Source organism: Pygocentrus nattereri, chromosome 1, assembly GCF_015220715.1.
Source record: "Pygocentrus nattereri isolate fPygNat1 chromosome 1, fPygNat1.pri, whole genome shotgun sequence".
Lineage (NCBI taxonomy): Eukaryota > Metazoa > Chordata > Actinopteri > Characiformes > Serrasalmidae > Pygocentrus > Pygocentrus nattereri.
In genome coordinates, this window is record NC_051211.1 from 8,299,393 (window position 1) to 8,311,928 (window position 12,536).

At 39.5% G+C, this 12,536-nt stretch overlaps 1 protein-coding gene across 3 annotated transcripts in view; it reads left to right on the plus strand.

Moving 5' to 3' along the window:
- The first annotated feature begins 321 nt into the window (after positions 1 to 321).
- Positions 322 to 12,536, plus strand: part of adgrl1a (adhesion G protein-coupled receptor L1a) — a 277,619-nt gene continuing 265,404 nt past the window's right edge. Inside the window, exon 1 of one of the 3 annotated variants that reach the window (XM_017700538.2) lies at positions 322 to 1,146. The gene's annotated coding sequence lies outside the window, so the exon portion shown is untranslated. The remainder of the gene's footprint in view (positions 1,147 to 12,536) is intronic. The other 2 variants (XM_037541153.1, XM_017700539.2) reach the window with 2 other exon arrangements.

Sequence of the window (12,536 nt, forward strand, 5' to 3'; positions counted from 1 at the left end):
GTACGGGGAAAGACTGACAGAGAGAGAGTGGTAAGGGGAGAGACTGACAGCGAGAGAGAGAGAGAGAGAGGGGGGTAAGGGGAGAGAGAGAGAGAGAGAGAGAGAGAGAGAGAGAGAGAGAGAGAGAGAGAGACTGACAGAAAGAGAGAGATAGAGGGAGAGAGTAGTACGGGGAAAGACTGACAGAGAGAGAGTGGTAAGGGGAGAGACTGACAGCGAGAGAGAGAGAGAGAGAGGGGGGGGTAAGGGGAGAGAGAGAGAGAGAGAGAGAGAGAGAGAGAGAGAGAGAGAGAGAGAGAGAGCTCTCGCGCTCTGAGCTCTACTGTGGTGGAAGAAGAAAAACACGAGCTTAACGTTGGAGCCCACGTGTTATTGAGCTAAGAGAGACTGCTGGGAGAGATATAGCCTCATTTTTCTCCTGACACACACACAGCGAGGGAGAGAGGGAGAGAGAGAGAGAGAGGGGGGGGAGAGAGAGAGAGAGAGAGACCAAACCGAGGACTACGCGTCTCTGCAGCAGAGCCTCGCGCGGGCTGCAGTTGAGTAGAACGTGACTTCAGCAGAAGTGCGGCGGCTCTGTGGAAGAGGGCAGCGGCGACACTGACGCTGAAGCGGCCGGAGAGTCCTGTTTTCTGCTCAGCCTGAACATGGCTGGCGCTTTAGGGAGCTGCTGAGAGCTGAAAGAAGCTGACTGGAGGAGACGCTGTCACTGTAACCGCTGCTTTTCCACGGCGCGTCAGTGCGGGCTCGTGCGCGGCTCGGGGTTTGTTTTGCTCGCGCTGCACGAGGAGCCTCGCATTGAGCCCCTTCTGATCTGATCCGTCTCGAGAACATCAGCCAACATGTCGGATTTCTGCCCGTCCTGTGGCTCGCTCCCGTCCGGATTTCTCTCTCTCTGCTCCTTTTCGTAAACATTTTGGGCCGCTCGAGCCGAGAGAGAGTGAGAGAGAGAGAGAGAGAGCGCTGTATATTAATTTTTAATCTTTATGCATCCGCACGAAGACGGAGGAGCGCGAGAGGAGAAGAGAAACGGGAAGAGTGAGACTGAGAGAGAGAGAGAAAGAGAGAAAGAGGAGGAGAGCGAGAGGAATGAATGAGCTCCAGTGAAGAAGGGAGGAAGGAGAGATTGGAGGAATCAAGGTAAAGGTATGGAGGTTTCTCTATGGCTTTAACATTCACGTTCATAGTGTTCATACATTCGTTCATTCACTTAACACGTGACTGAGTACATATGTGCGTATATATATATATATATATATATATATATATATATATATATATATATATGTAACGTTACTTAAGTCATACATAGTCATACATATTCATTTATGATATATATATATATATATATATATATATATATGTAGGTGTGTATATACTATATATAGTGTGCCTGTATATATGTGCGCGCGTGCTCTTGCAGATCTACAGTGCACAGTTTATCCATAGTGCGTCAGCATTGTCACTTTCCCATTTGTGTTGGTCCACATTGTATAAAAAATCGCTCATCTGTGTTGCATATTGGTCATTCATGGACTACACCGCACTAATCCCACTCTTTTTCCTCGTTGCTACGTGTCTGTAGGCTTGCCTTAAGGCTGCCAGTATGTACTGACCACAAACGGTGTAGGTCACGCGCACGCACTTTAAAAAAAATACCCCAAAACAGACCCAAATGAAACGAGATGACTTCCGCTCTACACCTTATTAAAGGCGGTTTTATTCGACTGCACTTCAGATGAGGGTGATGTCTGGGTGTTCATGCGCGCGCGTGTGTGGATCCCGTGCACAGGGGAAAGCTGCAGCAGTGCTGAGGTTGGTTGAAGCTGGGGTGGGGGGGTGGGGTGGTGGGGGGGTCTGTACTGGAGCCACACTGTTTATTACTGTTTACTGATACACGTGAGTGACTAATCTGGGCTGGATGAATAGGTGACATCACAGACATCATGCCGTTCTGGGGAAAAGAGAAGAGGGGAGACAGTGAAGGTTGCTGTCCTTCCTCCTTCTCTCTCGTCCTCTGTCTGTGATGAACAGACACCTTTTTCTTTTATCATTAGGCTCCATGCTGCGTGTTGGACAAGAAAATCCGCATTAGAGCGCAGTGGAGCTGCTCGTTAGGGCCTAATGGACGGGACCCAGTCCTAATCATAATCCGGAGATAGCACAAAGCTTGGGGCCTAAAGGAGGAGAGCACGCACTCATACATCAGGCTTCAGCCCCACGACACGCACCGCAGGCTACAGGTCGCTGTGCAAACTCTGCACCTGCCTGCTGGACAATACAGGCTGCAAATGAACTACATGGTGTAAATCAACACATACTTTAGACCTCAAGCTGTGAATTATTAGACAGATTAGACTGCAGACTATAAAATAACGGATGCTTTAGGTTGCAAACTGTGAATGAACATATCATTTAGACTGCACGGTGGAAATTAGTACATACGATGGACTACTAGTAATAGATAATTAAGACTAGGTTGTGTTTTTAATGGACATTTTTTAACTACCATGCAAAAGGGAAGACTACACACTCTAAATTAACAGATAATTAAGAAATACTTCAACCTGCCGATTGTAAATGAGCGGATGCTGTAAACCTCTATAGGGTCAGTTTTCCAAGATTTAAGCCCAGTCCTGGACTGCATTTTGCTTTCCACGGGGAATCACCATTTGGAATGCTGCATAGGCCAGGACCTTCAGTGTAGCTCTTTAATGTATGCTTTTACCTACATTTAAAAAAATATAGATACTGACTGCAATTTGATCGCTAATTTAGACTGCATTCTGATTTAACCCCTGACATGGCCGGGGTCTGCTGGCGGGCCCAAATTTTTATACTCGTTTATAACCTAAGAACAGCTCAGCCAGTTTGCACTGAAGTCCCTGTAGTTACTGAATTATAAGCTTTAGAATGTAATCAGCCTGGAATTTTAAGGGGTAATAAATATATGCATCTGTGAAACCAAAAATCAGATGTACTTCAGGTCACAGACTTTAAATGAATGTAGAATTTGGTCAGTATTCTGAAATAACATGGTTTAATCTGTGGACTCTAAATGAATAGATGCTTTAAACCTAAACGGTCAGTGTAGCAGTGTTTAAGGTCTTAGTCCTGGACTACTTTGTTTTTCAGTGGACAATTTCCAAACAAAATGATGCGTAATCCAGGACTTTATCCCTCTTTGGGAAACATTCTCAAAAAATAACTATATATTTTAGCCAGTGTAAAAGAAAGAAATATCAGAATAAAATAACAGGGTAGGTGATGTTAAGTACGCAAAGCGGGTTTCTGAAAACGACTGGACGGCTGACATTCAAATAATTTCACTGTGCTGACCCAAACGAGGAAGCAGCGGGTAGTCAGCCTGCCACTGTGGACGTTATTGTTTTTCGTCTAGACTTCGGCTATCAATACCTTGGGTCGTTTTTTAAGGGCGCGTGCTGAAACTGGCCTCAGACTACAAAAGAGGGGTTTTTTTTCCCTGTGGAGAATTCTCACCAGGCGATTGAGTTAGAAGGGTTTTTTTTTTTTTTCAAATTGCGACTGCAATTTTACTCGAATCTAAGATTAGTTAGTTGGGAAAAGTGAGCCCCTCAACATTTAGAGTGGGTATCAAACACCGCCGGTCTGCCAGGGCACTATTTTAGAATCTGGTTAGCTGCCAAACATACTTGTCTGGAGAGCTGGAAGGATTTATGTCTTTCTGTCTGTGTGTCACATCACTATCAGAACAATTATTCTAAGCTTTCAATGGATGAATAATAGTCAGGCATTAGGACAATATTAATTGGGGCCTCGGTTCTTGTAATGTGCCAGTAATCAGAGAGAGAGATTTATCTCTATCATAATTTCTCTACATTTAATTTTTTTGGCAAGGGTGCTGCGGCGTATTTTATGTGATAAACAATGTTGGGGCATTTGTGTTGTTTTTTTTTCAAGGCCGTCTTTGCCTAAATTAATGGCTTAATGGGCTCAGCTGGATGATTTAGTTTGTAGCTGAATGAGATTTCACCCAATATCTATCTTGTTACTCGCTATAAAAGCATTTTGCAGTTGCTGAGCATTGCACGATTTTGGGTTTTTGGCATATTTAAACACATTACATGTCGGTTGATGTGGGTCGTATGTGTTGGGAACAAAGTAAATGCTAAAATATGCACTGAAGGACGTGGATTGGTTACTGTGGTCTATAATGACTGGGCTCAGTGTATATTATGGTTGAGTGATGTGGCAAAAATATATCACAATATATGTCTCAAGATATGTGCCATGATACATGTGTCAAGTTGGAACAGTCAAAAAAGTACTATATTCATGAAAGTACTATCGAAATTTATGAATACAGTAATTTTCATTCAACATTTTTCAGCACTAATTATGTTCTCTTTGTAATGGAAAACTCACTTGATTGTTGTTAAAGGACAGGCAATGTCTAAAATGTGTTTCAAGAATTGAAATGTGATGCAGATTTGTCATGATAGCATTACATATCATCATATTGCCGACCACTAGCTACATGATATGTAGGCCCACATTGCAATTTTATTGACACATATTGCAATTGCAATATGGCTTGCATATCTGCATCATTCTCAGTGATGCACAATGATATCAAAATCATATCAGTATTGGATAATTGCTTTAAAAAATCAGCGCTGGACACATGCTTATCATTTTAGATATTTATGTTTCCATGATATGTCAGATCAATATCTGTACTCTGGAAGATCAGAATGTGTAGGTGATGTTGGGTTAATGTGCTAAAATATATGCATTTTATTTATTTTTTTAATTACTGCATTTGTAACTCATCAGATATAAATGCAATCCAGGCTTCTACAATTCCTGCTTATATATCAGTATTGGAATCAGCATTAAAAATATTGTATATCAGCATCAGGCTAGAATTTCAATATCAGTGCATGCCTAATTGTTTTTGACCCATGTTTAAAAATAGTTCTTCAAGAGCTGTTTAGTAAAGAAATCAGTTCTATCTAGAACACTCTTTGCATGATTAAAGGATTCTTACTATCGTGAAAGGGTTCTTCAGATTGATGGAGAATGTACTGTAGATGGTTCTATATAGAACCTTTTTGAAAAGGGTTCTACTGTTGTTACAAGCCAAAGACCCCTTTTTTGGTACTATATAGAACCCTTTGTGCTAAGAGTGTATGAATGCCTTAATTCAACCAAACATCCACAGAACATCTTTCATTGGTCAAAGCACACAATATCATATAATTTGATTAGAAGCTCATTTACTTCTGCTGTGTCAGTATCATAGAGGCTGATGTTTCTATACGATTAACAAATGAGATATTATGCAGCCCTACTGTGCATCCACAAATAATAACAAGCTTTTTTTCCATGAAAAAGCCTCAGAATCTTGCAAGCCGACCAAAGCCATGCAGTCCATATCCCTAACAGCAGCCGGTGGTGTATCAACACCTCTGCTCAGTGCTGTAGCTTCAAAGTCAAAGCCTCAAATTCAAACATGTGTTTGCACCTTTTTTTTCCTTGAGTCTGTAAAGGCAGTTCAGGTTCTTTATGAGAGCCTGTCCTCTGCTGTTGGAGTGAATACTTCCAGTATACTCGCTATGAGTCAGATTTTTCTTGGTGAATTGCTTCTAAAACAGGATTTCCATTCCGTGAAAAAAGACAAAAGTGCAGGAAACTATGCACCATGTCCTGATTTGAACTGTCAGGCTGCTGGGGAAAAATGATTTGCCTCCATTTCGACTATTGCTGGACTGCATTTGTGCAGTGTTGTCGTCAAGCGTGTGCGGTTGCATTAGGTAACTGGTGTCCAGCTATTGGATAGAATTACAGGTGGACTATATTGCAAAAGTAAATGTTAACATCACAATATATTTTCACAATACTTGGTATTTCTTTAGTTTGGTTCATCAGTGAATAGCAACACATGTTCATGTTTTTTGGATGGAACATGAGGAAAAATCGAACAACTACAGGATGATGTCATAATGGGCTAACAGCCAATCAGGTACTCGATAGTAAGCAGATTGTTGTCTTTTTGTTTTTATGATTTATGTGGTTGTTAAGCATTCTAAGACTATAGACGATACCTGGGACGTACTGAGAAAAGCACATTGTGATGTTATTTATCACGCAGAACGATAACACATCAACATATTTCCCACCCCTTGATGAGCCTGCTTGGTTAGGCGACGTGCGTTTGTCATTGTACCTCATTCTCTATGTCTAGCATGTGTTCACTACAGGCCCTGAAATGGTTTGCATTTTATTTTATTTTTGACCTCATGATCTACAAGCTGTTTATTTTACGTATAACACCCATCTCTCCATCACAGTCTTTTTCTCTCATTCTTTCATTCTATTCCTCACGTCTTGCCTCCCAACGGGGCACAGTATTGTTCGCCTGTCAGTCACGGCTTTTTTTCCCGCTCGGTCCGTTGTAGCTCCTTGTACGTCCTGTTAGAAGGAAGCATCCCTCGAGACCCGAGTGGACATTGTTAGATTTGGTTTTTTTTTTGTTTAAAGTCAGCAGCCTGCCGTAAGTGAAAAATACAGAATCAGGCCATGTGTTGAGTAGGACCTAATTAAATGTACATCAAATTTTTTTTTCCAGGGCTATATCTCGCTTTTCCGTGCCTTTGCCTCTGGTTTCTAAGGATGAATAGTCCTAGTATTGAACAGTAATTAGACTTTGAATATTAAACAGATTCCACCTCGTTTATTATTGCGAGCAGACTCAATGGTGATTCTGCAGAGGTAGTGCCAAAGCTACAGGTGCTGAATTCATTTTTGAGGAACTAGAGAATGAAATAAATAAGAGATTTGCTGTCCTGTATGGAAAGTAATGTACTGAAAATGTGTTGCACTGTTTTCTCTTTGATTAATCAGTCGAACTTAATTTCCCTTTTAGTAAATTGACATTCATCTGCATGATGATAATGCATATTTTAAATTGTCCTTTTAGTCTCTCGTACAGTAAGAAACTAAGCCTATGAACATTCTCATTTATATGCCACATAGGATTTTTAAAGTATTATAGACTTAAGTCATACTGATTTATTTAAGATATCATCAATTTGCCATCCTGTACAAAATATCCTGTACGTCTTTCACAGTCAACTTCAAGTTCAGTTGCATTTAATAGATATTTATTTGAATGTCATTTAAAGACAGATTGAGCATCTACAACTTATCTACAGTGGACCATCCAAATAAAATGTTGCTCATAGTTTACAAACACTCCCATTTATATGCCACAGAGGATTCTTAATGTGTTTATAGACTTAAGACTTGCCTAATTGTCTTACTAAATGTACTTTACAAAATTATCTGGAGTTATCTGGGTTATCATGGCTTCTCCATTATCTGGAGAAGCCATGAGCTGTTGCTGTAATTTTCTGGAATATTATCTTGAGATAACGAGTCATGATCTCAAGATAACAAAGTTGTTATCTTAATAACAAAGTTGTTTACTTGATCACAATATAATTAATGTGTTATCTATCTTGAGATAACAAGATAACTAACTCATTATTTCAAGATAACAATTTTGTTATGAGAACAATTTTGTTATCTTGAGATAACAAGATAGTTAACTTCTTACCTCAAATTAACAACTGATGTTATCTTGAGATTACAGGATAACTAACTCATTAGTTCAAGAAAACAACTTTTTTTCTTTTGAGATAAGATAATTATCTCATTATCTCAAGATAACAATCCAGAAAATGATAACTAACTTATGACCTCTCTGGACTACTTTGTTTGTTTTTAGCTTTGATTATGCAAAGAAACATCCAGTGATATATAGATTACCTGAGTACTGAGAGTGACCAGCCTACTATCTTTATGTTTTGGATAGAAATGGCCCAATACAACTTTTTTGTTTTTGATACAGACATTTAAGCTTGTAATCGGCTGATACTGATACCATTTCAATATTCAATTCGCTTTAAAATTGGCTGTTTAGAATCAGTGCAAGTCAAACACCTACAGGTAGACTCTGTCATGCTGAAACTACCTGAACAGTCCGATCCAGCATTGTCTGTTGATATCAGCCCAATTCCGATTTGTGATATTGAATCGCTGCCATCTCTAGTTTTGGAGTACAGTGACTGCATATAACAATATATTTCATGCTTTTTTACAAGGGATAAAAGGTAGCCGTGGAGGGTCTTATACAAGTGTCTTTTAAAAATAGACAGCTGTGTAAAAGTTTTGACAGTGCCTGCTTTATACTGCCCATGATTGCCAAATGAATGTGCTTATGCAACCTGTCAGAGACAGAGAGATGTCCAGAGAGAGAGAGGAAGAGAGAGAGCGAGGGTGATAGAAAGCAAACGAGGTGTGTGTTGGCCAAAATGGTCCCCTTCGCTTGTGTAAAAGGCACAAAGGCGGTAGGAACTGTCAGTGCCTTTCAGGCTGAGGATGAGCCATGGCCTTTGTGCATTAAAGTGCTATTGCTGAAAGTAGCAGGCTGTAACTGCAGGCGCCATGCACCACAGCCTTTGTGTAAGCCAGAGAGAGCGCAGTTCACAAAACCTAAATGCAGCTGGAGTCGGCTGGTGGTGGGGGTGCGATGGTGGGGGGGATACTGCAGGAAGCCAATCACAGACACCACCACCACCACCCCACCACACCACTGTGCACCCACTTTACACCATGCTGATTTAGAACCCCTTGGAAGTGACCCGCTACAATGGAATGTCCCGATCAACAAGTGCGTTTGAATAGAAAAATCAATGGAGGCTCTTTTTCATAAATCGAACGCATGTTAAATTAGCTGAATGGGTCCATGTGGAAACATAGCGGATTGTTTGGCTGCTGTCTTTGGGTTTTGCATCTGTCAACTGTGAAGGGGTGTGTATGTGTTGGTGGGGGTGAGGGAAGGAGGAGGGTTGGTTTACAGCTGTGAAAGGCTGGAAAAGAACCCAATCAATGTAGCACTCAGCCACCCGGGCAATTTACTTGGGTATTGCCATCAGCAGAGGCGAAGGCAATGCACTGCCAGTTCGAGCTACTTGACTCCCACTTCTGTTGCCAACACAATACGCAGTTGTGATTGCTTAATTCTGCAATCCACCCGGGCTGAGCCTTCGCAGTCTTGTGATTTCCCCATTACAGCCACGTGTTCTCTGGGCTCTGAATTTTGGTGGTGATTTGGTCTGTGTATGTGCGTGCGTAATAGAGCTTCACGATACAAAACGCTATGTTGCAGTTAGGACTGCAACAAAGTGAAAACTTCGATATTCTGTTGTTTATGTGAATTAATCACCCTAACAGTCACATTATCAGCTTAAATGTGGCCTGTAAATGTGAGAGCTGTGACAAGAAAATGTTTGACAACGACCTGACAAACTGAGCAACTGTTCACCAAGACCTAATGTACCATTGCAGAAAAAATTGTGGTGCTTTGTTGAGCCTCTTTGGGCAGGCATGGTAGTGCCCCTGTCCACCAGCAGAATGGAAATCAACTCGAATATTTTTGATGAATACAATTAAATAAAATAAAAGATTCCCCATAACTCAGATTAACTAGGGCACTCCTGGCTCTGTGTGTGAAACCTCATGGCCAGGGTGAGCTGCTAGTGAGCAGTGGGTGTTTAAAGGGGAAGGAAGAAAACCCCCTGCTGTGAAAACAATTCAGATCTCTCCAAAAAGATGTCTGTACAGAGATAAATCAGCCCACATGACTGCAGCTTTCTGTGTATCAAAATAAATTGACTGCCACAATAAAATAGCATTTAAACACAACAAAAATACTTTCTGTAGTATTGACCATGCATACACATTTACATCTAAAGATATTCAACAGAAAAAATGCATAGTTCAACTGTAAACCTCCTCTAAAACAGCTGGAAATTGCTTTCAATGGCTAATCTGAAAAGAGAGTTAACCTACATATATTTTGAGCCACAGTAAATAAAAAAGCACTAGCTAAACAATTCTCCCTACTGCAGAGACGGTACTGATCTCCTGTTATCTGAACTGTGCTGAACCACATCACTGTATCTCCTCTCTGATTAATACACACTGTGCGATATATCACAACTATTACTGTAATGGCACTTTCACTATGCACTTTACTTTACATATTGATGACAATATTGATGCAACTCAGAGTTAATTATGTCTATAATATGAGCTGTTAGACTACCCCATACCACTCAGTGCCTGCCATCTATCTATCTATCTATCTAAAATTAAGTGTTGCAACATAAGTTCTGTAATATTAAATATAAAGAATAAACATTTTAAACCAGTTTAACATTTTAACATGCTAGATCATAAGACGTGCTCTGTGTAAATAGGTTTTTTAGAATGGGCAAATTGTTTTTGTGTGAAAACTATGTTTACAGAATCTTGTATTTTAAGCTCATTGAACAGTTTTATGTAGTTAGCTAGCTGATGTATATAATGCTATGACCAGATAATGTTCAATAGTTTTATGAAATAGCTGCTAAACTCTTCTTATTAACAGAAACTGATACATACAAGATTTATTTGAAATGTCTGTTGAACATTTTCTACTGTTGTTGTTATTGATAATGTAAAATAATAGTTTCAGCTCTATTTGTAATTATATTGGTACACTATATGTTATATTTCTTTTTTAAATACACATTATTCAGTTATTGACATCTAAAGAAAGTCATTCAGGGTTGTTTGATCTTAGAAACTAGGACTAGGAACTAGAATTAGGAACCAGAGGTCACAACCAGAGAGACAATGTCTATGACACAAATATATAGCCATTTTATTTACAGTCCAAAATGACCAGTAAGCCAACGTGAGCTTGTATGTGCAATGTTGGTAATAATAAAGTAGATGTTAAAAATGATAGGCGGCAGACAGATGTTTAAATTGGACTGATATTTTGAATATTTGTTTATTGTTTTCTGTAAGAGCAGAATGTTTAGGTGACGCCTGACTACTGTGCTAAAATGTCTCCATTTTATTCATTTTGCCTGTGTATGTAATCTCACTCTGTAAACACATCAGCAGATGTTTACAAGGCAAGTATAGAATATCAGTATCTGCGCCCAAATCAGTGCATTCCTACAGTGCCTTGCCCTGGATTAAATATACATTTTAGGCCAAAATCTGTATATTAGACAATATTTTTGTAACCATTACATTCACTAACACTCTCTGAGTCAGCTTTTAGGAGTATTTAATATTTTGTATATCTGGTTCCTATCACCACCTCTGTGAAGAGTTCTGACTTAGTAAATAGTTCTATAGAATGGCCATCATCATCAGCCCATTCTGGATCTCATTTACATCTTAGTCATTTAATTGTACAGACATTTAGAAAAAAATGTTCTCCTTTAAAAACATTTTAATTATTTTGGCCAGAATTATTACATTTGACTCATCTGAAACTGTGATTGCTGCCCTTAATAAAAGCTTTAGTAATTTCCTATTAGGCTCATTTGCATATTGCAGACTGTGATAGCAATATGCAAGGGTCAGTATTGTGATGCTAATTAACAGAGAATGTATTGTGCAGCCCTCATGTTGATTTTGATTTTGAGTTTTTACCTCACTTGATTTGCATCCATTATGGAAGGCCAGAAGGCCAACACATCAAAAAAGCAAGATATTACAGGTTTCATTACGTTTTGTCTGTATAGATGGCAAAAATGTACATGTCTAGACACCTGAAGAGCTCACACCCAATCAGCAGTGTTTGAATGCATTTGCATGTCAATAAGGCAGCAAGACAAAGCGAATTGGATTTAAGCATGGGCTTTCTATGTTTATGAAATGCTTACAAGCATTCCTGCATCTCTGTGGACTATAAGATAACCACACTCATAACCATTTATCACTTCCACGTGAAAGTACCTGTTGTTTTCCTAACCAGATTTGCACAGTCTGCTACCTTTTGGCTAAATGTGCTTAGTTTCAGTGAAAAACCTGCCCTTTTCCAATCTTTTTCAGCTTCTTACACTTCCATGGTTAATTTCTCCCAAACTATAAAATATGAGCCTAATTTTCAAATGATTTGTCTTGAAGTAAGTAATTGCGCTACAAGATCAGGAGCTTCATCTGCTTTACAAGACCATTTTCAAATGGTTCAGCTAATACATGCACTCTGAAAATAGTGTGGAAAAGTGTTTGACCTGGAATTAAAAGAGAGGTTTGGCCCGCGAGGTATTAGCCTAATTTAACTTGTCAAAGATTTGGCCTTAACGAAAATGGTAAAACTAAAATGTAGGCCTGTAGCCTTTCTTTTGTAAAATTATAGATTTGAAGTAGAACCTGAAAAGGTCAGAATCTTAATAACTGATATGTCCACATGTAATATTTTTATGCTTTGTTGAAGTTTTGGCCCCCTTACCCTTGGACTATTTACTGTATGCCCGTCAGCATGCCATAGTCTTTAGTGAACAAGTTTTTTTCCGACTCATTCTGGTTCTTTCATTTCAACAGCAGCAGTTCAGCAACCCGTATTTTACCTTCACTATTGCATTTTAAGGCAGATTTTAAAATGAGTTGAAGCAACTTTGTAAAATCTCTTGAATTGGTCC